At 43.8% G+C, this 24,403-nt stretch overlaps 1 long non-coding RNA gene across 5 annotated transcripts in view; it reads right to left on the minus strand.

The window, feature by feature from the left end:
- LOC307181435 overlaps nucleotides 1-24,403 on the minus strand; it is a 2,786,049-nt gene that overhangs the window by 541,481 nt on the left and 2,220,165 nt on the right. The window lies entirely within an intron of this gene.

Below are 24,403 nucleotides of genomic sequence, written 5' to 3' on the forward strand. Positions count from 1 at the left end.
CAGAACAGGGTCTCAAATTCAGAAAACCAACTTATGCTTGCTTAAGGGGAAAGGTGAGTTGGGGTGCTGCATAAAACCAGAGATTGAAATGAGCACAGATAAGGTTCCTTAAGCCAAATATGGAATAGACAAGAGCTACTCCTTGCTCAACGAAATGGACTCAAAACCCCATATTAAACGCCTAAGAATGTACCTGACTAGTAAGTATCTTAAAACCTATGGATTGCTATGTCTCCAAAAGAGAATCAAGCGTGTGTACAGGGGCATAAATGCAGCAGTGATAGGATTGGAGAGGTTCGGTGAGCAAATGAAGACCCTTTGAAGTCATATTGCATGGTACCCATTACACGGGCCTCAGCTCTCCAGGTTTAAGGTATTCTTCCTTCAGCTAAAACATGCATGTGGAACCCAGAGTATGATCAACCATGTGAACGGGAGACGTGTTCAAATATGTCTCAGTTTTCGTACCCTGGTACTCGGGTGCAACATTCCAGACGCTTTACTAACACTCTCCCGACTTGGAGAGTCAGTCCCTTTAATCTCCTGTTTGGCCCAGTTTGCAATTTCTGCGGAAGATGAACAGGAATAGCGAGAACCAATGAGAGACTAGCTGGAGGTGTCTGGATCGGCAAATTTAACTCTCATTTCCCACCAGGAAGAGGAATTAACCAAAGGCTCAGCGTGCCGTGCCAGAACCAGATTAGGGCCTGAAGACATCCTGCGGTGTTGCGGCCAGCTCAAAAGAAAGCGAGTTGAAGAAAGGAGCTCAGGGGCACTGTAATTCACAAACCTGCAGAGTTATAAATGACAGCTATCGTCCAAAAATAGACTGAAGTAAGGCTGCCAAGAGGACTTGAAAGCGGGGCAGAATTGCAGGAAACCGATTTCAGGAGGTAGACTGGAATTGCATTGAAAGCATAGGAAAAGAGGCAGAACGTCCACAATGATGCACTTGGCCAAAAAGGGCGTATGCGTTTTTTCCTGAATATATTCAGGAAAAAACGCATACGCCCTTTTTGGCCAACCAAGCAAGCTTGCAAAGGAAATCTGCACTACAATGAAGTCTCACTTCCCACCAGTCAAAAGGGCCATCTGAAAAAAGTGTAAAATCCAGAAAGGCAGGACAGGCCATGGAGAACTGGGAGCCTTGTTATGCTGATGGGCGGGATGTAAATTGCCAACAACCACTCGGGAGAAGTGTATGGTGTTTCCTGAAACATCTAAAAAACAAAGCAAGAGAGCCTAGGGCACTGCCACTTATGGTCCTATAGCTTAGGGAAATTAAAATCAAAAAGACACAGCCACCCCAAAGTTTGGGACGCCTCTGTTTACAAGAACCTCGTTTACAGTACAAGTTCAACATCGCAGAAATTGAAAAATGGATAAAGAAGCTGTGGTATTTACTTACAAAGCAATAACACTCAGCAATGAAATCTGTGTCATCAGGCCCTTAGCAGCACAATGAGTGGATTCAGGTATGATGATTCTAACTGAAATAAGTCACACAGAAAAAGAAACATCATAAGATATCAGTAATACACGGAATGTAAACTTGGCTACACAGGAACTGAATTACAGAACAGAACAGGGTCTCAAATTTAGAAAACCAACTTATGCTTGCTTAAGGGTAAAGGTGAGATGGGGTGCTGCATAAAACCAGAGATTGAAATGAGCACAGATAAAGTTCCTTAAGCCAAATATGGAATAGACAAGAGCTACTCCTTGCTCAACGAAATGGACTCAACACCCCATATTAAACGCCTAAGAATGTACCTGACTAGTAAGTATCTTAAAACCTATGGATTGCTATGTCTCCGAAAGAGAATCAAGCATGTGTACAGGGGCATAAACGCAGCAGTGATAGGATTGGAGAGGTTCAGTGAGCAAATGAAGACCCTTTGAAGTCATATTGCATGGTACCCATTCCACGGGTTTCAACTACCCAGGTTTTAGGTATTCTTCCTTCAGCTAAAACATGCATGTGGAACCCAAGTATGATCAACCATGTGAATGGTAGACGTGTTCAAATATGTCTCAGTTTTCCTCCCCTGGTACTCGGGTGCAACATTCCAGACGCTTTACTAACACTCTCCCCACTTGGAGAGTCAGCGCCTTTAACCTCCTGTTTGGCCCAGTTTGCAATTTCTGCGGAAGATGAACAGGAATAGCGAGAACCAATGAGAGGCTAGCTGGAGGTGTCTGGACGGGCAAATTTAACTCTCATTTCCCACCAGGAAGAGGAAATAACCAAAGGCTCAGCGTGCCGTACCGGAACCAGATTAGGGCCTGAAGCCATCCTGCGGTGTTGCGGCCAGCTCAAAAGAAAGCGAGTTGAAGAAAGGAGCTCAGGGGCACTGTAATTCACAAACCTGCAGAATTATAAATGACAGCTATCGTCCAAAAATATACTGAAGTAAGGCTGCCAAGAGGACTTGAAAGCGGGGCAGAATTGCAGGAAACCGATTTCAGGAGGTAGACTGGAATTGCATTGAAAGCATAGGAAAAGAGGCAGAACGTCCACAATGATGCACTTGGCCAAAAAGGGCGTATGCGTTTTTTCCTGAATATATTCAGGAAAAAACGCATACGCCCTTTTTGGCCAACCAAGCAAGCTTGCAAACGAAATCTGCACTACAATGAAGTCTCACTTCCCCCGGTCAAAAGGGCCATCTGAAAAAAGTGTAAAATGCAGAAAGGCAGGACAGGCCATGGAGAACTGGGAGCCTTGTTATGCTGAAGGGCGGGATGTAAATTGCCAACAAACACTCGGGAGAAGTGTATGGTGTTTCCTGAAACATCTAAAAAACAAAGCAACAGAGCCTAGGGCACTTCCACTTATGGTCCTATAGCTTAGGGAATTTAAAATCAAAAAGACACAGCCACCCCAAAGTTTGGAACGGCTCTGTTTACAAGAACCTCGTTTACAGTACAAGTTCAACATCGCAGAAAGTGAAAAATGGATAAAAAAGTTGTGGTATTTACTTACAAAGCAATATCACTCAGCAATGATCTCTGTGTCATCAGGCCCTTAGCAGCACAATGAGTGGATTCAGGTATGATGATTCTAACTGAAATAAGTCACACAGAAAAAGAAACATCATAAGATATCAGTAATACACGGAATGTAAACTTGGCTACACAGGAACTGAATTACAGAACAGAACAGGGTCTCAAATTTAGAAAACCAACTTATGCTTGCTTAAGGGGAAAGGTGAGTTGGGGTGCTGCATAAAACCAGAGATTGAAATGAGCACAGATAAAGTTCCTTAAGCCAAATATGGTATAGACAAGAGCTACTCCTTGCTCAACGAAATGGACTCAACACCGCATATTAAACGCCTAAGAATGTACCTGACTAGTAAGTATCTTAAAACCTATGGATTGCTATGTCTCCGAAAGAGAATCAAGCATGTGTACAGGGGCATAAACGCAGCAGTGATAGGAGTGGAGAGGTTCGGTGAGCAAATGAAGACCCTTTGAAGTCATATTGCATGGTACCCATTCCACGGGTTTCAAATACCCAGGTTTAAGGTATTCTTCCTTCAGCTAAAAGATGCATGTGGAAACCAAGTATGATCAACCATGTGAACGGGAGACGTGTTCAAATATTTCTCAGTTTTCCTCCCCTGGCACTCAGGTGCAACATTCCAGACGCTTTACTAACACTCTCCCCACTTGGAGAGTCAGCGCCTTTAACCTCCTGTTTGGCCCAGTTTGCAATCTCTTGGAAGATGAACAGGAATAGCGAGAACCAATGAGAGACTAGCTGGAGGTGTCTGGACGGGCAAATTTAACTCTCATTTCCCACCAGGAAGAGGAAATAACCAAAGGCTCAGCGTGCCGTGCCGGAACCAGATTAGGGCCTGAAGCCATCCTGTGGTGTTGCGGCCAGGTCACAAGAAAGCGAGTTGAAGAAAGGAGCTCAGGGGCACTGTAATTCACAAACCTGCAGAGTTATAAATGACAGCTATCGTCCAAAAATAGACTGAAGTAAGGCTGCCAAGAGGACTTGAAAGCGGGGCAGAATTGCAGGAAACCGATTTCAGGAGGTAGACTGGAATTGCATTGAAAGCATAGGAAAAGAGGCAGAACGTCCACAATGATGCACTTGGCCAAAAAGGGCGTATGCGTTTTTTCCTGAATATATTCAGGAAAAAACGCATACGCCCTTTTTGGCCAACCAAGCAAGCTTGCAAAGGAAATCTGCACTACAATGAAGTCTCACTTCCCCCCGGTCAAAAGGGCCATCTGTAAAAAGTGTAAAATCCAGAAAGGCAGGACAGGCCATGGAGAACTGGTAGCCTTGTTATGCTGATGGGCGGGATGTAAATTCCCAACAACCACTCGGGAGAATTGTATGGTGTTTCCTGAAACATCTAAAAAACAAAGCAACAGAACCTAGGGCACTTCCACTTATGGTCCTATAGCTTAGGGAAATTAAAATCAAAAAGACACAGCCACCCCAAAGTTTGGAACGGCTCTGTTTACAAGAACCTCGTTTACAGTACAAGTTCAACATCGCAGAAAGTGAAAAATGGATAAAGAAGTTGTGGTATTTACTTACAAAGCAATATCACTCAGCAATGAAATCTGTGTCATCAGGCCCTTAGCAGCACAATGAGTGGATTCAGGTATGATGATTCTAACTGAAATAAGTCACACAGAAAAAGAAACATCATAAGATATCAGTAATACACGGAATGTAAACTTGGCTACACAGGAACTGAATTACAGAACAGAACAGGGTCTCAAATTTAGAAAACTAACTTATGCTTGCTTAAGGGGAAAGGTGAGTTGGGGTGCTGCATAAAACCAGAGATTGAAATGAGCACAGATAAAGTTCCTTAAGCCAAATATGGAATAGACAAGAGCTACTCCTTGCTCAACGAAATGGACTCAACACCCCATATTAAACGCCTAAGAATGTACCTGACTAGTAAGTATCTTAAAACCTATGGATTGCTATGTCTCCGAAAGAGAATCAAGCATGTGTACAGGGGCATAAACGCAGCAGTGATAGGATTGGAGAGGTTCGGTGAGCAAATGAAGACCCTTTGAAGTCATATTGCATGGTACCCATTCCACGGGTTTCAACTACCCAGGTTTTAGGTATTCTTCCTTCAGCTAAAACATGCATGTGGAACCTAGAGTATGATCAACCATGAGATCGGGAGACGTGTTCAAATATGTCCCAGTTTTCGTACCCTGGTACTCGGGTGCAACATTCCAGACGCTTTACTAACACTCTCCCCACTTGGAGAGTCAGTCCCTTTAACCTCCTGTTTGGCCCAGTTTGCAATTTCTGCGGAAGATGAACAGGAATAGCGAGAACCAATGAGAGGCTAGCTGGAGGTGTCTGGACGGGCAAATTTAACTCTCATTTCCCACCAGGAAGAGGAATTAACCAAAGGCTCAGCGTGCCGTGCCGGAACCAGATTAGGGCCTGAAGCCATCCTGCGGTGTTGCGGCCAGCTCAAAAGAAAGCGAGTTGAAGAAAGGAGCTCAGGGGCACTGTAATTCACAAACCTGCAGAGTTATAAATGACAGCTATCGTCCAAAAATAGACTGAAGTAAAGCTGCCAAGAGGACTTGAAAGCGGGGCAGAATTGCAGGAAACCGATTTCAGGAGGTAGACAGGAATTGCATTGAAAGCATAGGAAAAGAGGCAGAACGTCCACAATGATGCACTTGGCCAAAAAGGGCGTATGCGTTTTTTCCTGAATATATTCAGGAAAAAACGCATACGCCCTTTTTGGCCAACCAAGCAAGCTTGCAAAGGAAATCTGCACTACAATGAAGTCTCACTTCCCCCAGGTCAAAAGGGCCATCTGAAAAAAGTGTAAAATCCAGAAAGGCAGGACAGGCCATGGAGAACTGGGAGCCTTGTTATGCTGAAGGGCGGGATGTAAATTGCCAACAAACACTCGGGAGAAGTGTATGGTGTTTCCTGAAACATCTAAAAAACAAAGCAACAGAGCCTAGGGCACTTCCACTTATGGTCCTATAGCTTAGGGAAATTAAAATCAAAAAGACACAGCCACCCCAAAGTTTGGAACGGCTCTGTTTACAAGAACCTCGTTTACAGTACAAGTTCTACATCGCAGAAAGTGAAAAATGGATAAAGAAGTTGTGGTATTTACTTACAAAGCAATATCACTCAGCAATGAAATCTGTGTCATCAGGCCCTTAGCAGCACAATGAGTGGATTCAGGTATGATGATTCTAACTGAAATAAGTCACACAGAAAAAGAAACATCATAAGATATCAGTAATACATGGAATGTAAACTTGGCTACACAGGAACTGAATTACAGAACAGAACAGGGTCTCAAATTTAGAAAACCAACTTATGCTTGCTTAAGGGGAAAGGTGAGTTGGGGTGCTGCATAAAACCAGAGATTGAAATGAGCACAGATAAAGTTCCTTAAGCCAAATATGGAATAGACAAGAGCTACTCCTTGCTCAACGAAATGGACTCAACACCGCATATTAAATGCCTAAGAATGTACCTGACTAGTAAGTATCTTAAAACCTATGGATTGCTATGTCTCCGAAAGAGAATCAAGCATGTGTACAGGGGCATAAACGCAGCAGTGATAGGATTGGAGAGGTTCGTGAGCAAATGAAGACCCTTTGAAGTCATATTGCATGGTACCCATTCCACGGGTTTCAACTACCCAGGTTTAAGGTATTCTTCCTTCATCTAAAACATGCATGTGGAACCTAGAGTATGATCAACCATGTGATCGGGAGACGTGTTCAAATATGTCCCAGTTTTCGTACCCTGGTACTCGGGTGCAACATTCCAGACGCTTTACTAACACTCTCCCGACTTGGAGAGTCAGTCCCTTTAATCTCCTGTTTGGCCCAGTTTGCAATTTCTGCGGAAGATGAACAGGAATAGCGAGAACCAATGAGAGACTAGCTGGAGGTGTCTGGATCGGCAAATTTAACTCTCATTTCCCACCAGGAAGAGGAATTAACCAAAGGCTCAGCGTGCCGTGCCAGAACCAGATTAGGGCCTGAAGACATCCTGCGGTGTTGCGGCCAGCTCAAAAGAAAGCGAGTTGAAGAAAGGAGCTCAGGGGCACTGTAATTCACAAACCTGCAGAGTTATAAATGACAGCTATCGTCCAAAAATAGACTGAAGTAAGGCTGCCAAGAGGACTTGAAAGCGGGGCAGAATTGCAGGAAACCGATTTCAGGAGGTAGACTGGAATTGCATTGAAAGCATAGGAAAAGAGGCAGAACGTCCACAATGATGCACTTGGCCAAAAAGGGCGTATGCGTTTTTTCCTGAATATATTCAGGAAAAAACGCATACGCCCTTTTTGGCCAACCAAGCAAGCTTGCAAAGGAAATCTGCACTACAATGAAGTCTCACTTCCCACCAGTCAAAAGGGCCATCTGAAAAAAGTGTAAAATCCAGAAAGGCAGGACAGGCCATGGAGAACTGGGAGCCTTGTTATGCTGATGGGCGGGATGTAAATTGCCAACAACCACTCGGGAGAAGTGTATGGTGTTTCCTGAAACATCTAAAAAACAAAGCAAGAGAGCCTAGGGCACTGCCACTTATGGTCCTATAGCTTAGGGAAATTAAAATCAAAAAGACACAGCCACCCCAAAGTTTGGGACGCCTCTGTTTACAAGAACCTCGTTTACAGTACAAGTTCAACATCGCAGAAATTGAAAAATGGATAAAGAAGCTGTGGTATTTACTTACAAAGCAATAACACTCAGCAATGAAATCTGTGTCATCAGGCCCTTAGCAGCACAATGAGTGGATTCAGGTATGATGATTCTAACTGAAATAAGTCACACAGAAAAAGAAACATCATAAGATATCAGTAATACACGGAATGTAAACTTGGCTACACAGGAACTGAATTACAGAACAGAACAGGGTCTCAAATTTAGAAAACCAACTTATGCTTGCTTAAGGGTAAAGGTGAGATGGGGTGCTGCATAAAACCAGAGATTGAAATGAGCACAGATAAAGTTCCTTAAGCCAAATATGGAATAGACAAGAGCTACTCCTTGCTCAACGAAATGGACTCAACACCCCATATTAAACGCCTAAGAATGTACCTGACTAGTAAGTATCTTAAAACCTATGGATTGCTATGTCTCCGAAAGAGAATCAAGCATGTGTACAGGGGCATAAACGCAGCAGTGATAGGATTGGAGAGGTTCAGTGAGCAAATGAAGACCCTTTGAAGTCATATTGCATGGTACCCATTCCACGGGTTTCAACTACCCAGGTTTTAGGTATTCTTCCTTCAGCTAAAACATGCATGTGGAACCCAAGTATGATCAACCATGTGAATGGTAGACGTGTTCAAATATGTCTCAGTTTTCCTCCCCTGGTACTCGGGTGCAACATTCCAGACGCTTTACTAACACTCTCCCCACTTGGAAAGTCAGCGCCTTTAACCTCCTGTTTGGCCCAGTTTGCAATTTCTGCGGAAGATGAACAGGAATAGCGAGAACCAATGAGAGGCTAGCTGGAGGTGTCTGGACGGGCAAATTTAACTCTCATTTCCCACCAGGAAGAGGAAATAACCAAAGGCTCAGCGTGCCGTACCGGAACCAGATTAGGGCCTGAAGCCATCCTGCGGTGTTGCGGCCAGCTCAAAAGAAAGCGAGTTGAAGAAAGGAGCTCAGGGGCACTGTAATTCACAAACCTGCAGAATTATAAATGACAGCTATCGTCCAAAAATATACTGAAGTAAGGCTGCCAAGAGGACTTGAAAGCGGGGCAGAATTGCAGGAAACCGATTTCAGGAGGTAGACTGGAATTGCATTGAAAGCATAGGAAAAGAGGCAGAACGTCCACAATGATGCACTTGGCCAAAAAGGGCGTATGCGTTTTTTCCTGAATATATTCAGGAAAAAACGCATACGCCCTTTTTGGCCAACCAAGCAAGCTTGCAAACGAAATCTGCACTACAATGAAGTCTCACTTCCCCCGGTCAAAAGGGCCATCTGAAAAAAGTGTAAAATGCAGAAAGGCAGGACAGGCCATGGAGAACTGGGAGCCTTGTTATGCTGAAGGGCGGGATGTAAATTGCCAACAAACACTCGGGAGAAGTGTATGGTGTTTCCTGAAACATCTAAAAAACAAAGCAACAGAGCCTAGGGCACTTCCACTTATGGTCCTATAGCTTAGGGAATTTAAAATCAAAAAGACACAGCCACCCCAAAGTTTGGAACGGCTCTGTTTACAAGAACCTCGTTTACAGTACAAGTTCAACATCGCAGAAAGTGAAAAATGGATAAAAAAGTTGTGGTATTTACTTACAAAGCAATATCACTCAGCAATGATCTCTGTGTCATCAGGCCCTTAGCAGCACAATGAGTGGATTCAGGTATGATGATTCTAACTGAAATAAGTCACACAGAAAAAGAAACATCATAAGATATCAGTAATACACGGAATGTAAACTTGGCTACACAGGAACTGAATTACAGAACAGAACAGGGTCTCAAATTTAGAAAACCAACTTATGCTTGCTTAAGGGGAAAGGTGAGTTGGGGTGCTGCATAAAACCAGAGATTGAAATGAGCACAGATAAAGTTCCTTAAGCCAAATATGGTATAGACAAGAGCTACTCCTTGCTCAACGAAATGGACTCAACACCGCATATTAAACGCCTAAGAATGTACCTGACTAGTAAGTATCTTAAAACCTATGGATTGCTATGTCTCCGAAAGAGAATCAAGCATGTGTACAGGGGCATAAACGCAGCAGTGATAGGAGTGGAGAGGTTCGGTGAGCAAATGAAGACCCTTTGAAGTCATATTGCATGGTACCCATTCCACGGGTTTCAAATACCCAGGTTTAAGGTATTCTTCCTTCAGCTAAAAGATGCATGTGGAAACCAAGTATGATCAACCATGTGAACGGGAGACGTGTTCAAATATTTCTCAGTTTTCCTCCCCTGGTACTCAGGTGCAACATTCCAGATGCTTTACTAACACTCTCCCCACTTGGAGAGTCAGCGCCTTTAACCTCCTGTTTGGCCCAGTTTGCAATCTCTTGGAAGATGAACAGGAATAGCGAGAACCAATGAGAGACTAGCTGGAGGTGTCTGGACGGGCAAATTTAACTCTCATTTCCCACCAGGAAGAGGAAATAACCAAAGGCTCAGCGTGCCGTGCCGGAACCAGATTAGGGCCTGAAGCCATCCTGTGGTGTTGCGGCCAGGTCACAAGAAAGCGAGTTGAAGAAAGGAGCTCAGGGGCACTGTAATTCACAAACCTGCAGAGTTATAAATGACAGCTATCGTCCAAAAATAGACTGAAGTAAGGCTGCCAAGAGGACTTGAAAGCGGGGCAGAATTGCAGGAAACCGATTTCAGGAGGTAGACTGGAATTGCATTGAAAGCATAGGAAAAGAGGCAGAACGTCCACAATGATGCACTTGGCCAAAAAGGGCGTATGCGTTTTTTCCTGAATATATTCAGGAAAAAACGCATACGCCCTTTTTGGCCAACCAAGCAAGCTTGCAAAGGAAATCTGCACTACAATGAAGTCTCACTTCCCCCCGGTCAAAAGGGCCATCTGTAAAAAGTGTAAAATCCAGAAAGGCAGGACAGGCCATGGAGAACTGGGAGCCTTGTTATGCTGATGGGCGGGATGTAAATTCCCAACAACCACTCGGGAGAATTGTATGGTGTTTCCTGAAACATCTAAAAAACAAAGCAACAGAACCTAGGGCACTTCCACTTATGGTCCTATAGCTTAGGGAAATTAAAATCAAAAAGACACAGCCACCCCAAAGTTTGGAACGGCTCTGTTTACAAGAACCTCGTTTACAGTACAAGTTCAACATCGCAGAAAGTGAAAAATGGATAAAGAAGTTGTGGTATTTACTTACAAAGCAATATCACTCAGCAATGAAATCTGTGTCATCAGGCCCTTAGCAGCACAATGAGTGGATTCAGGTATGATGATTCTAACTGAAATAAGTCACACAGAAAAAGAAACATCATAAGATATCAGTAATACACGGAATGTAAACTTGGCTACACAGGAACTGAATTACAGAACAGAACAGGGTCTCAAATTTAGAAAACTAACTTATGCTTGCTTAAGGGGAAAGGTGAGTTGGGGTGCTGCATAAAACCAGAGATTGAAATGAGCACAGATAAAGTTCCTTAAGCCAAATATGGAATAGACAAGAGCTACTCCTTGCTCAACGAAATGGACTCAACACCCCATATTAAACGCCTAAGAATGTACCTGACTAGTAAGTATCTTAAAACCTATGGATTGCTATGTCTCCGAAAGAGAATCAAGCATGTGTACAGGGGCATAAACGCAGCAGTGATAGGATTGGAGAGGTTCGGTGAGCAAATGAAGACCCTTTGAAGTCATATTGCATGGTACCCATTCCACGGGTTTCAACTACCCAGGTTTTAGGTATTCTTCCTTCAGCTAAAACATGCATGTGGAACCTAGAGTATGATCAACCATGAGATCGGGAGACGTGTTCAAATATGTCCCAGTTTTCGTACCCTGGTACTCGGGTGCAACATTCCAGACGCTTTACTAACACTCTCCCCACTTGGAGAGTCAGTCCCTTTAACCTCCTGTTTGGCCCAGTTTGCAATTTCTGCGGAAGATGAACAGGAATAGCGAGAACCAATGAGAGGCTAGCTGGAGGTGTCTGGACGGGCAAATTTAACTCTCATTTCCCACCAGGAAGAGGAATTAACCAAAGGCTCAGCGTGCCGTGCCGGAACCAGATTAGGGCCTGAAGCCATCCTGCGGTGTTGCGGCCAGCTCAAAAGAAAGCGAGTTGAAGAAAGGAGCTCAGGGGCACTGTAATTCACAAACCTGCAGAGTTATAAATGACAGCTATCGTCCAAAAATAGACTGAAGTAAAGCTGCCAAGAGGACTTGAAAGCGGGGCAGAATTGCAGGAAACCGATTTCAGGAGGTAGACAGGAATTGCATTGAAAGCATAGGAAAAGAGGCAGAACGTCCACAATGATGCACTTGGCCAAAAAGGGCGTATGCGTTTTTTCCTGAATATATTCAGGAAAAAACGCATACGCCCTTTTTGGCCAACCAAGCAAGCTTGCAAAGGAAATCTGCACTACAATGAAGTCTCACTTCCCCCAGGTCAAAAGGGCCATCTGAAAAAAGTGTAAAATCCAGAAAGGCAGGACAGGCCATGGAGAACTGGGAGCCTTGTTATGCTGAAGGGCGGGATGTAAATTGCCAACAAACACTCGGGAGAAGTGTATGGTGTTTCCTGAAACATCTAAAAAACAAAGCAACAGAGCCTAGGGCACTTCCACTTATGGTCCTATAGCTTAGGGAAATTAAAATCAAAAAGACACAGCCACCCCAAAGTTTGGAACGGCTCTGTTTACAAGAACCTCGTTTACAGTACAAGTTCTACATCGCAGAAAGTGAAAAATGGATAAAGAAGTTGTGGTATTTACTTACAAAGCAATATCACTCAGCAATGAAATCTGTGTCATCAGGCCCTTAGCAGCACAATGAGTGGATTCAGGTATGATGATTCTAACTGAAATAAGTCACACAGAAAAAGAAACATCATAAGATATCAGTAATACATGGAATGTAAACTTGGCTACACAGGAACTGAATTACAGAACAGAACAGGGTCTCAAATTTAGAAAACCAACTTATGCTTGCTTAAGGGGAAAGGTGAGTTGGGGTGCTGCATAAAACCAGAGATTGAAATGAGCACAGATAAAGTTCCTTAAGCCAAATATGGAATAGACAAGAGCTACTCCTTGCTCAACGAAATGGACTCAACACCGCATATTAAATGCCTAAGAATGTACCTGACTAGTAAGTATCTTAAAACCTATGGATTGCTATGTCTCCGAAAGAGAATCAAGCATGTGTACAGGGGCATAAACGCAGCAGTGATAGGATTGGAGAGGTTCGTGAGCAAATGAAGACCCTTTGAAGTCATATTGCATGGTACCCATTCCACGGGTTTCAACTACCCAGGTTTAAGGTATTCTTCCTTCATCTAAAACATGCATGTGGAACCTAGAGTATGATCAACCATGTGATCGGGAGACGTGTTCAAATATGTCTCAGTTTTCGTACCCTGGTACTTAGGTGCAACATTCCAGACGCTTTACTAACACTCTCCCCACTTGGAGAGTCAGCGCCTTTAACCTCCTGTTTGGCCCAGTTTGCAATCTCTTGGAAGATGAACAGGAATAGCGAGAACCAATGAGAGACTAGCTGGAGGTGTCTGGACGGGCAAATTTAACTCTCATTTCCCACCAGGAAGAGGAAATAACCAAAGGCTCAGCGTGCCGTGCCGGAACCAGATTAGGGCCTGAAGCCATCCTGCGGTGTTGCGGCCAGGTCACAAGAAAGCGAGTTGAAGAAAGGAGCTCAGGGGCACTGTAATTCACAAACCTGCAGAGTTATAAATGACAGCTATCGTCCAAAAATAGACTGAAGTAAGGCTGCCAAGAGGACTTGAAAGCGGGGCAGAATTGCAGGAAACCGATTTCAGGAGGTAGACTGGAATTGCATTGAAAGCATAGGAAAAGAGGCAGAACGTCCACAATGATGCACTTGGCCAAAAAGGGCGTATGCGTTTTTTCCTGAATATATTCAGGAAAAAACGCATACGCCCTTTTTGGCCAACCAAGCAAGCTTGCAAAGGAAATCTGCACTACAATGAAGTCTCACTTCCCCCCGGTCAAAAGGGCCATCTGAAAAAAGTGTAAAATCCAGAAAGGCAGGACAGGCCATGGAGAACTGGGAGCCTTGTTATGCTGATGGGCGGGATGTAAATTGCCAACAACCACTCGGGAGAATTGTATGGTGTTTCCTGAAACATCTAAAAAACAAAGCAACAGAACCTAGGGCACTTCCACTTATGGTCCTATAGCTTAGGGAAATTAAAATCAAAAAGACACAGCCACCCCAAAGTTTGGAACGGCTCTGTTTACAAGAACCTCGTTTACAGTACAAGTTCAACATCGCAGAAAGTGAAAAATGGATAAAGAAGTTGTGGTATTTACTTACAAAGCAATATCACTCAGCAATGAAATCTGTGTCATCAGGCCCTTAGCAGCACAATGAGTGGATTCAGGTATGATGATTCTAACTGAAATAAGTCACACAGAAAAAGAAACATCATAAGATATCAGTAATACACGGAATGGAAACTTGGCTACACAGGAACTGAATTACAGAACAGAACAGGGTCTCAAATTTAGAAAACTAACTTATGCTTGCTTAAGGGGAAAGGTGAGTTGGGGTGCTGCATAAAACCAGAGATTGAAATGAGCACAGATAAAGTTCCTTAAGCCAAATATGGAATAGACAAGAGCTACTCCTTGCTCAACGAAATAGACTCAACACCCCATATTAAACGCCTAAGAATGTACCTGACTAGTAAGGATCTTAAAACCTATGGATTGCTATGTCTCCGAAAGAGAATCAAGCATGTGTACAGGGGCATAAACGCAGCAGTGATAGGATTGGAGAGGTTCGGTGAGCAAATGAAGACCCTTTGAAGTCATATTGCATGGTACCCATTCCACGGGTTTCAACTACCCAGGTTTTAGGTATTCTTCCTTCAGCTAAAACATGCATGTGGAACCTAGAGTATGATCAACCATGAGATCGGGAGACGTGTTCAAATATGTCCCAGTTTTCGTACCCTGGTACTCGGGTGCAACATTCCAGACGCTTTACTAACACTCTCCCGACTTGGAGAGTCAGTCCCTTTAACCTCCTGTTTGGCCCAGTTTGCAATTTCTGCGGAAGATGAACAGGAATAGCGAGAACCAATGAGAGGCTAGCTGGAGGTGTCTGGACGGGCAAATTTAACTCTCATTTCCCACCAGGAAGAGGAATTAACCAAAGGCTCAGCGTGCCGTGCCGGAACCAGATTAGGGCCTGAAGCCATCCTGCGGTGTTGCGGCCAGCTCAAAAGAAAGCGAGTTGAAGAAAGGAGCTCAGGGGCACTGTAATTCACAAACCTGCAGAGTTATAAATGACAGCTATCGTCCAAAAATAGACTGAAGTAAGGCTGCCAAGAGGACTTGAAAGCGGGGCAGAATTGCAGGAAACCGATTTCAGGAGGTAGACTGGAATTGCATTGAAAGCATAGGAAAAGAGGCAGAACGTCCACAATGATGCACTTGGCCAAAAAGGGTGTATGCGTTTTTTCCTGAATATATTCAGGAAAAAACGCATACGCCCTTTTTGGCCAACCAAGCAAGCTTGCAAAGGAAATCTGCACTACAATGAAGTCTCACTTCCCCCCGGTCAAAAGGGCCATCTGAAAAAAGTGTAAAATCCAGAAAGGCAGGACAGGCCATGGAGAACTGGGAGCCTTGTTATGCTGATGGGCGGGATGTAAATTGCCAACAACCACTCGGGAGAATTGTATGGTGTTTCCTGAAACATCTAAAAAACAAAGCAACAGAACCTAGGGCACTTCCACTTATGGTCCTATAGCTTAGGGAAATTAAAATCAAAAAGACACAGCCACCCCAAAGTTTGGAACGGCTCTGTTTACAAGAACCTCGTTTACAGTACAAGTTCAACATCGCAGAAAGTGAAAAATGGATAAAGAAGTTGTGGTATTTACTTACAAAGCAATATCACTCAGCAATGAAATCTGTGTCATCAGGCCCTTAGCAGCACAATGAGTGGATTCAGGTATGATGATTCTAACTGAAATAAGTCACACAGAAAAAGAAACATCATAAGATATCAGTAATACACGGAATGGAAACTTGGCTACACAGGAACTGAATTACAGAACAGAACAGGGTCTCAAATTTAGAAAACTAACTTATGCTTGCTTAAGGGGAAAGGTGAGTTGGGGTGCTGCATAAAACCAGAGATTGAAATGAGCACAGATAAAGTTCCTTAAGCCAAATATGGAATAGACAAGAGCTACTCCTTGCTCAACGAAATAGACTCAACACCCCATATTAAACGCCTAAGAATGTACCTGACTAGTAAGGATCTTAAAACCTATGGATTGCTATGTCTCCGAAAGAGAATCAAGCATGTGTACAGGGGCATAAACGCAGCAGTGATAGGATTGGAGAGGTTCGGTGAGCAAATGAAGACCCTTTGAAGTCATATTGCATGGTACCCATTCCACGGGTTTCAACTACCCAGGTTTTAGGTATTCTTCCTTCAGCTAAAACATGCATGTGGAACCTAGAGTATGATCAACCATGAGATCGGGAGACGTGTTCAAATATGTCCCAGTTTTCGTACCCTGGTACTCGGGTGCAACATTCCAGACGCTTTACTAACACTCTCCCGACTTGGAGAGTCAGTCCCTTTAACCTCCTGTTTGGCCCAGTTTGCAATTTCTGCGGAAGATGAACAGGAATAGCGAGAACCAATGAGAGGCTAGCTGGAGGTGTCTGGACGGGCAAATTTAACTCTCATTTCCCACCAGGAAGAGGAATTAACCAAAGGCTCAGCGTGCCGTGCCGGAACCAGATTAGGGCCTGAAGCCATCCTGCGGTGTTGCGGCCAGCTCAAAAGAAAGCGAGTTGAAGAAAGGAGCTCAGGGGCACTGTAATTCACAAACCTGCAGAGTTATAAATGACAGCTATCGTCCAAAAATAGACTGAAGTAAGGCTGCCAAGAGGACTTGAAAGCGGGGCAGAATTGCAGGAAACCGATTTCAGGAGGTAGACTGGAATTGCATTGAAAGCATAGGAAAAGAGGCAGAACGTCCACAATGATGCACTTGGCCAAAAAGGGTGTATGCGTTTTTTCCTGAATATATTCAGGAAAAAACGCATACGCACTTTTTGGCCAACCAAGCAAGCTTGCAAAGGAAATCTGCACTACAATGAAGTCTCACTTCCCCCCGGTCAAAAGGGCCATCTGTAAAAAGTGTAAAATCCAGAAAGGCAGGACAGGCCATGGAGAACTGGGAGCCTTGTTATGCTGATGGGCGGGATGTAAATTGCCAACAAACACTCGGGAGAATTGTATGGTGTTTCCTGAAACATCTAAAAAACAAAGCAACAGAACCTAGGGCACTTCCACTTATGGTCCTATAGCTTAGGGAAATTAAAATCAAAAAGACACAGCCACCCCAAAGTTTGGAACGGCTCTGTTTACAAGAACCTCGTTTACAGTACAAGTTCAACATCGCAGAAAGTGAAAAATGGATAAAGAAGTTGTGGTATTTACTTACAAAGCAATATCACTCAGCAATGAAATCTGTGTCATCAGGCCCTTAGCAGCACAATGAGTGGATTCAGGTATGATGATTCTAACTGAAATAAGTCACACAGAAAAAGAAACATCATAAGATATCAGTAATACACGGAATGGAAACTTGGCTACACAGGAACTGAATTACAGAACAGAACAGGGTCTCAAATTTAGAAAACTAACTTATGCTTGCTTAAGGGGAAAGGTGAGTTGGGGTGCTGCATAAAACCAGAGATTGAAATGAGCACAGATAAAGTTCCTTAAGCCAAATATGGAATAGACAAGAGCTACTCCTTGCTCAACGAAATGGACTCAACACCCCATATTAAACGCCTAAGAATGTACCTGACTAGTAAGTATCTTAAAACCTATGGATTGCTATGTCTCCGAAAGAGAATCAAGCATGTGTACAGGGGCATAAACGCAGCAGTGATAGGATTGGAGAGGTTCGGTGAGCAAATGAAGACCCTTTGAAGTCATATTGCATGGTACCCATTCCACGGGTTTCAACTACCCAGGTTTTAGGTATTCTTCCTTCAGCTAAAACATGCATGTGGAACCTAGAGTATGATCAACCATGAGATCGGGAGACGTGTTCAAATATGTCCCAGTTTTCGTACCCTGGTACTCGGGTGCAACATTCCAGACGCTTTACTAACACTCTCCCGACTTGGAGAGTCAGTCCCTTTAACCTCCTGTTTGGCCCAGTTTGCAATTTCTGCGGAAGATGAACAGGAATAGCGAGAACCAATGAGAGGCTAGCTGGAGGTGTCTGGACGGGCAAATTTAACTCTCATTTCCCACCAGGAAGAGGAATTAACCAAAGGCTCAGCGTGCCATGCCGGAACCAGATTAGGGCCTGAAGCCATCCTGCGGTGTTGCGACCAGCTCAAAAGAAAGCGAGTTGAAGAAAGGAGCTCAGGGGCACTGTAATTCACAAACCTGCAGAGTTATAAATGACAGCTATCGTCCAAAAATAGACTGAAGTAAGGCTGCCAAGAGGACTTGAAAGCGGGGCAGAATTGCAGGAAACCGATTTCAGGAGGTAGACTGGAATTGCATTGAAAGCATAGGAAAAGAGGCAGAACGTCCACAATGATGCACTTGGCCAAAAAGGGCGTATGCGTTTTTTCCTGAATATATTCAGGAAAAAACGCATACGCCCTTTTTGGCCAACCAAGCAAGCTTGCAAAGGAAATCTGCACTACAATGAAGTCTCACTTCCCCCAGGTCAAAAGGGCCATCTGAAAAAAGTGTAAAATCCAGAAAGGCAGGACAGGCCATGGAGAACTGGGAGCCTTGTTATGCTGAAGGGCGGGATGTAAATTGCCAACAAACACTCGGGAGAAGTGTATGGTGTTTCCTGAAACATCTAAAAATCAAAGCAACAGAGCCTAGGGCACTTCCACTTATGGTCCTATAGCTTAGGGAAATTAAAATCAAAAAGACACAGCCACCCCAAAGTTTGGAATGGCTCTGTTTACAAGAACCTCGTTTACAGTACAAGTTCAACATCGCAGAAAGTGAAAAATGGATAAAGAAGTTGTGGTATTTACTTACAAAGCAATATCACTCAGCAATGAAATCTGTGTCATCAGGCCCTTAGCAGCACAATGAGTGGATTCAGGTATGATGATTCTAACTGAAATAAGTCACACAGAAAAAGAAACATCATAAGATATCAGTAATACATGGAATGTAAACTTGGCTACACAGGAACTGAATTACAGAACAGAACAGGGTCTCAAATTTAGAAAACCAACTTATGCTTGCTTAAGGGGAAAGGTGAGTTGGGGTGCTGCATAAAACCAGAGATTGAAATGAGCACAGATAAAGTTCCTTAAGCCAAATATGGAATAGACAAGAGCTACTCCTTGCTCAACGAAATGGACTCAACACCCCATATTAAATGCCTAAGAATGTACCTGACTAGTAAGTATCTTAAAACCTATGGATTGCTATGTCTCCGAAAGAGAATCAAGCATGTGTACAGGGGCATAAACGCAGCAGTGATAGGATTGGAGAGGTTCGTGAGCAAATGAAGACCCTTTGAAGTCATATTGCATGGTACCCATTCCACGGGTTTCAACTACCCAGGTTTAAGGTATTCTTCCTTCATCTAAAACATGCATGTGGAACCTAGAGTATGATCAACCATGTGATCGGGAGACGTGTTCAAATATGTCTCAGTTTTCGTACCCTGGTACTCAGGTGCAACATTCCAGACGCTTTACTAACACTCTCCCCACTTGGAGAGTCAGCGCCTTTAACCTCCTGTTTGGCCCAGTTTGCAATCTCTTGGAAGATGAACAGGAATAGCGAGAACCAATGAGAGACTAGCTGGAGGTGTCTGGACGGGCAAATTTAACTCTCATTTCCCAGCAGGAAGAGGAAATAACCAAAGGCTCAGCGTGCCGTGCCGGAACCAGATTAGGGCCTGAAGCCATCCTGCGGTGTTGCGGCCAGGTCACAAGAAAGCGAGTTGAAGAAAGGAGCTCAGGGGCACTGTAATTCACAAACCTGCAGAGTTATAAATGACAGCTATCGTCCAAAAATAGACTGAAGTAAGGCTGCCAAGAGGACTTGAAAGCGGGGCAGAATTGCAGGAAACCGATTTCAGGAGGTAGACTGGAATTGCATTGAAAGCATAGGAAAAGAGGCAGAACGTCCACAATGATGCACTTGGCCAAAAACGGCGTATGCGTTTTTTCCTGAATATATTCAGGAAAAAACGCATACGCCCTTTTTGGCCAACCAAGCAAGCTTGCAAAGGAAATCTGCACTACAATGAAGTCTCACTTCCCCCAGGTCAAAAGGGCCATCTGAAAAAAGTGTAAAATCCAGAAAGGCAGGACAGGACAAGAGAACTGGGAGCCTTGTTATGCTGATGGGCGGGATGTAAATTGCCAACAACCACTCGGGAGAATTGTATGGTGTTTCCTGAAACATCTAAAAAACAAAGCAACAGAACCTAGGGCACTTCCACTTATGGTCCTATAGCTTAGGGAAATTAAAATCAAAAAGACACAGCCACCCCAAAGTTTGGAATGGCTCTGTTTACAAGAACCTCGTTTACAGTACAAGTTCAACATCGCAGAAAGTGAAAAATGGATAAAGAAGCTGTGGTATTTACTTACAAAGCAATATCACTCAGCAATGAAATCTGTGTCATCAGGCCCTTAGCAGCACAATGAGTGGATTCAGGTATGATGATTCTAACTGAAATAAGTCACACAGAAAAAGAAACATCATAAGATATCAGTAATACACGGAATGGAAACTTGGCTACACAGGAACTGAATTACAGAACAGAACAGGGTCTCAAATTTAGAAAACTAACTTATGCTTGCTTAAGGGGAAAGGTGAGTTGGGGTGCTGCATAAAACCAGAGATTGAAATGAGCACAGATAAAGTTCCTTAAGCCAAATATGGAATAGACAAGAGCTACTCCTTGCTCAACGAAATAGACTCAACACCCCATATTAAACGCCTAAGAATGTACCTGACTAGTAAGTATCTTAAAACCTATGGATTGCTATGTCTCCGAAAGAGAATCAAGCATGTGTACAGGGGCATAAACGCAGCAGTGATAGGATTGGAGAGGTTCGTGAGCAAATGAAGACCCTTTGAAGTCATATTGCATGGTACCCATTCCACGGGTTTCAACTACCCAGGTTTAAGGTATTCTTCCTTCAGCTAAAACATGCATGTGGAACCTAGAGTATGATCAACCATGTGATCGGGAGACGTGTTCAAATATGTCTCAGTTTTCGTACCCTGGTACTCAGGTGCAACATTCCAGACGCTTTACTAACACTCTCCCTACTTGGAGAGTCAGCGCCTTTAACCTCCTGTTTGGCCCAGTTTGCAATCTCTTGGAAGATGAACAGGAATAGCGAGAACCAATGAGAGACTAGCTGGAGGTGTCTGGACGGGCAAATTTAACTCTCATTTCCCACCAGGAAGAGTAAATAACCAAAGGCTCAGCGTGCCGTGCCGGAACCAGATTAGGGCCTGAAGCCATCCTGCGGTGTTGCGGCCAGGTCACAAGAAAGCGAGTTGAAGAAAGGAGCTCAGGGGCACTGTAATTCACAAACCTGCAGAGTTATAAATGACAGCTATCGTCCAAAAATAGACTGAAGTAAGGCTGCCAAGAGGACTTGAAAGCGGGGCAGAATTGCAGGAAACCGATTTCAGGAGGTAGACTGGAATTGCATTGAAAGCATAGGAAAAGAGGCAGAACGTCCACAATGATGCACTTGGCCAAAAAGGGCGTATGCGTTTTTTCCTGAATATATTCAGGAAAAAACGCATACGCACTTTTTGGCCAACCAAGCAAGCTTGCAAAGGAAATCTGCACTACAATGAAGTCTCACTTCCCCCCGGTCAAAAGGGCCATCTGAAAAAAGTGTAAAATCCAGAAAGGCAGGACAGGCCATGGAGAACTGGGAGCCTTGTTATGCTGATGGGCGGGATGTAAATTGCCAACAACCACTCGGGAGAATTGTATGGTGTTTCCTGAAACATCTAAAAAACAAAGCAACAGAACCTAGGGCACTTCCACTTATGGTCCTATAGCTTAGGGAAATTAAAATCAAAAAGACACAGCCACCCCAAAGTTTGGAACGGCTCTGTTTACAAGAACCTCGTTTACAGTACAAGTTCAACATCGCAGAAAGTGAAAAATGGATAAAGAAGTTGTGGTATTTACTTACAAAGCAATATCACTCAGCAATGAAATCTGTGTCATCAGGCCCTTAGCAGCACAATGAGTGGATTCAGGTATGATGATTCTAACTGAAATAAGTCACACAGAAAAAGAAACATCATAAGATATCAGTAATACACGGAATGGAAACTTGGCTACACAGGAACTGAATTACAGAACAGAACAGGGTCTCAAATTTAGAAAACTAACTTATGCTTGCTTAAGGGGAAAGGTGAGTTGGGGTGCTGCATAAAACCAGAGATTGAAATGAGCACAGATAAAGTTCCTTAAGCCAAATATGGAATAGACAAGAGCTACTCCTTGCTCAACGAAATAGACTCAACACCCCATATTAAACGCCTAAGAATGTACCTGACTAGTAAGTATCTTAAAACCTATGGATTGCTATGTCTCCGAAAGAGAATCAAGCATGTGTACAGGGGCATAAACGCAGCAGTGATAGGATTGGAGAGGTTCGGTGAGCAAATGAAGACCCTTTGAAGTCATATTGCATGGTACCCATTCCACGGGTTTCAACTACCCAGGTTTTAGGTATTCTTCCTTCAGCTAAAACATGCATGTGGAACCTAGAGTATGATCAACCATGAGATCGGGAGACGTGTTCAAATATGTCCCAGTTTTCGTACCCTGGTACTCGGGTGCAACATTCCAGACGCTTTACTAACACTCTCCCCACTTGGAGAGTCAGCACCTTTAACCTCCTGTTTGGCACAGTTTGCAATTTCTGCGGAAGATGAACAGGAATAGCGAGAACCAATGAGAGGCTAGCTGGAGGTGTCTGGACGGGCAAATTTAACTCTCATTTCCCACCAGGAAGAGGAAATAACCAAAGTCTCAGCGTGCCGTACCGGAACCAGATTAGGTCCTGAAGCCATCCTGCGGTGTTGCGGCCAGCTCAAAAGAAAGCGAGTTGAAGAAAGGAGCTCAGGGGCACTGTAATTCACAAACCTGCAGAGTTATAAATGACAGCTATCGTCCAAAAATAGACTGAAGTAAGGCTGCCAAGAGGACTTGAAAGCGGGGCAGAATTGCAGGAAACCGATTTCACGAGGTAGACTGGAATTGCATTGAAAGCATAGGAAAAGAGGCAGAACGTCCACAATGATGCACTTGGCCAAAAAGGGCGTATGCGTTTTTTCCTGAATATATTCAGGAAAAAACGCATACGCCCTTTTTGGCCAACCAAGCAAGCTTGCAAAGGAAATCTGCACTACAATGAAGTCTCACTTCCCCCCGGTCAAAAGGGCCATCTGAAAAAAGTGTAAAATCCAGAAAGGCAGGACAGGCCATGGAGAACTGGGAGCCTTGTTATGCTGAAGGGCGGGATGTAAATTGCCAACAAACACTCGGGAGAAGTGTATGGTGTTTCCTGAAACATCTAAAAAACAAAGCAACAGAGCATAGGGCACTTCCACTTATGGTCCTATAGCTTAGGGAATTTAAAATCAAAAAGACACAGCCACCCTAAAGTTTGGAACGGCTCTGTTTACAAGAACCTCGTTTACAGTACAAGTTCAATATCACAGAAAGTGAAAAATGGATAAAGAACTTGTGGTACTTACGTACAATGCAGTATCACTCAGCAATGAAATCTATGTCATCAGGCCCGTAGCAGCATAATGAGTGGATTCAGGCACGATGATTCTAACTGAAATAAGTCACACAGAAAAAGAAACATCATAAGATATCACTAATACACGGAATGTAAACTTGGCTACACAGGAACTGAATTACAGAACAGAACAGGGTCTCAAATTTAGAAAACCAACTTATGCTTGCTTAAGGGTAAAGGTGAGTTGGGGTGCTGCATAAAACCAGAGATTGAAATGAGCACAGATAAAGTTCCTTAAGCCAAATATGGAATAGACAAGAGCTTCTCCTTGCTCAACGAAATGGACTCAACACCCCATATTAAACGCCTAAGAATGTACCTGACTAGTAAGTATCTTAAAACCTATGGATTGCTATGTCTCCGAAAGAGAATCAAGCATGTGTACAGGGGCATAAACGCAGCAGTGATAGGATTGGAGAGGTTCGGTGAGCAAATGAAGACCCTTTGAAGTCATATTGCATGGTACCCATTCCACGGGTTTCAACTACCCAGGTTTTAGGTATTCTTCCTTCAGGTAAAACATGCATGTGGAACCTAGAGTATGATCAACCATGTGATTGAGAGACGTGTTCAAATATGTCTCAGTTTTCCTCCCCTGGTACTCGGGTGCAACATTCCAGACGCTTTACTAACACTCTCCCCACTTGGAGAGTCAGCACCTTTAACCTCCTGTTTGGCACAGTTTGCAATTTCTGCGGAAGATGAACAGGAATAGCGAGAACCAATGAGAGGCTAGCTGGAGGTGTCTGGACGGGCAAATTTAACTCTCATTTCCCACCAGGAAGAGGAAAGAACCAAAGGCTCAGCGTGCCGTACCGGAACCAGATTAGGTCCTGAAGCCATCC

This window comes from Stenella coeruleoalba (genome assembly GCF_951394435.1).
Source record: "Stenella coeruleoalba genome assembly, contig: scaffold_29, whole genome shotgun sequence".
Taxonomy (NCBI): domain Eukaryota; kingdom Metazoa; phylum Chordata; class Mammalia; order Artiodactyla; family Delphinidae; genus Stenella; species Stenella coeruleoalba.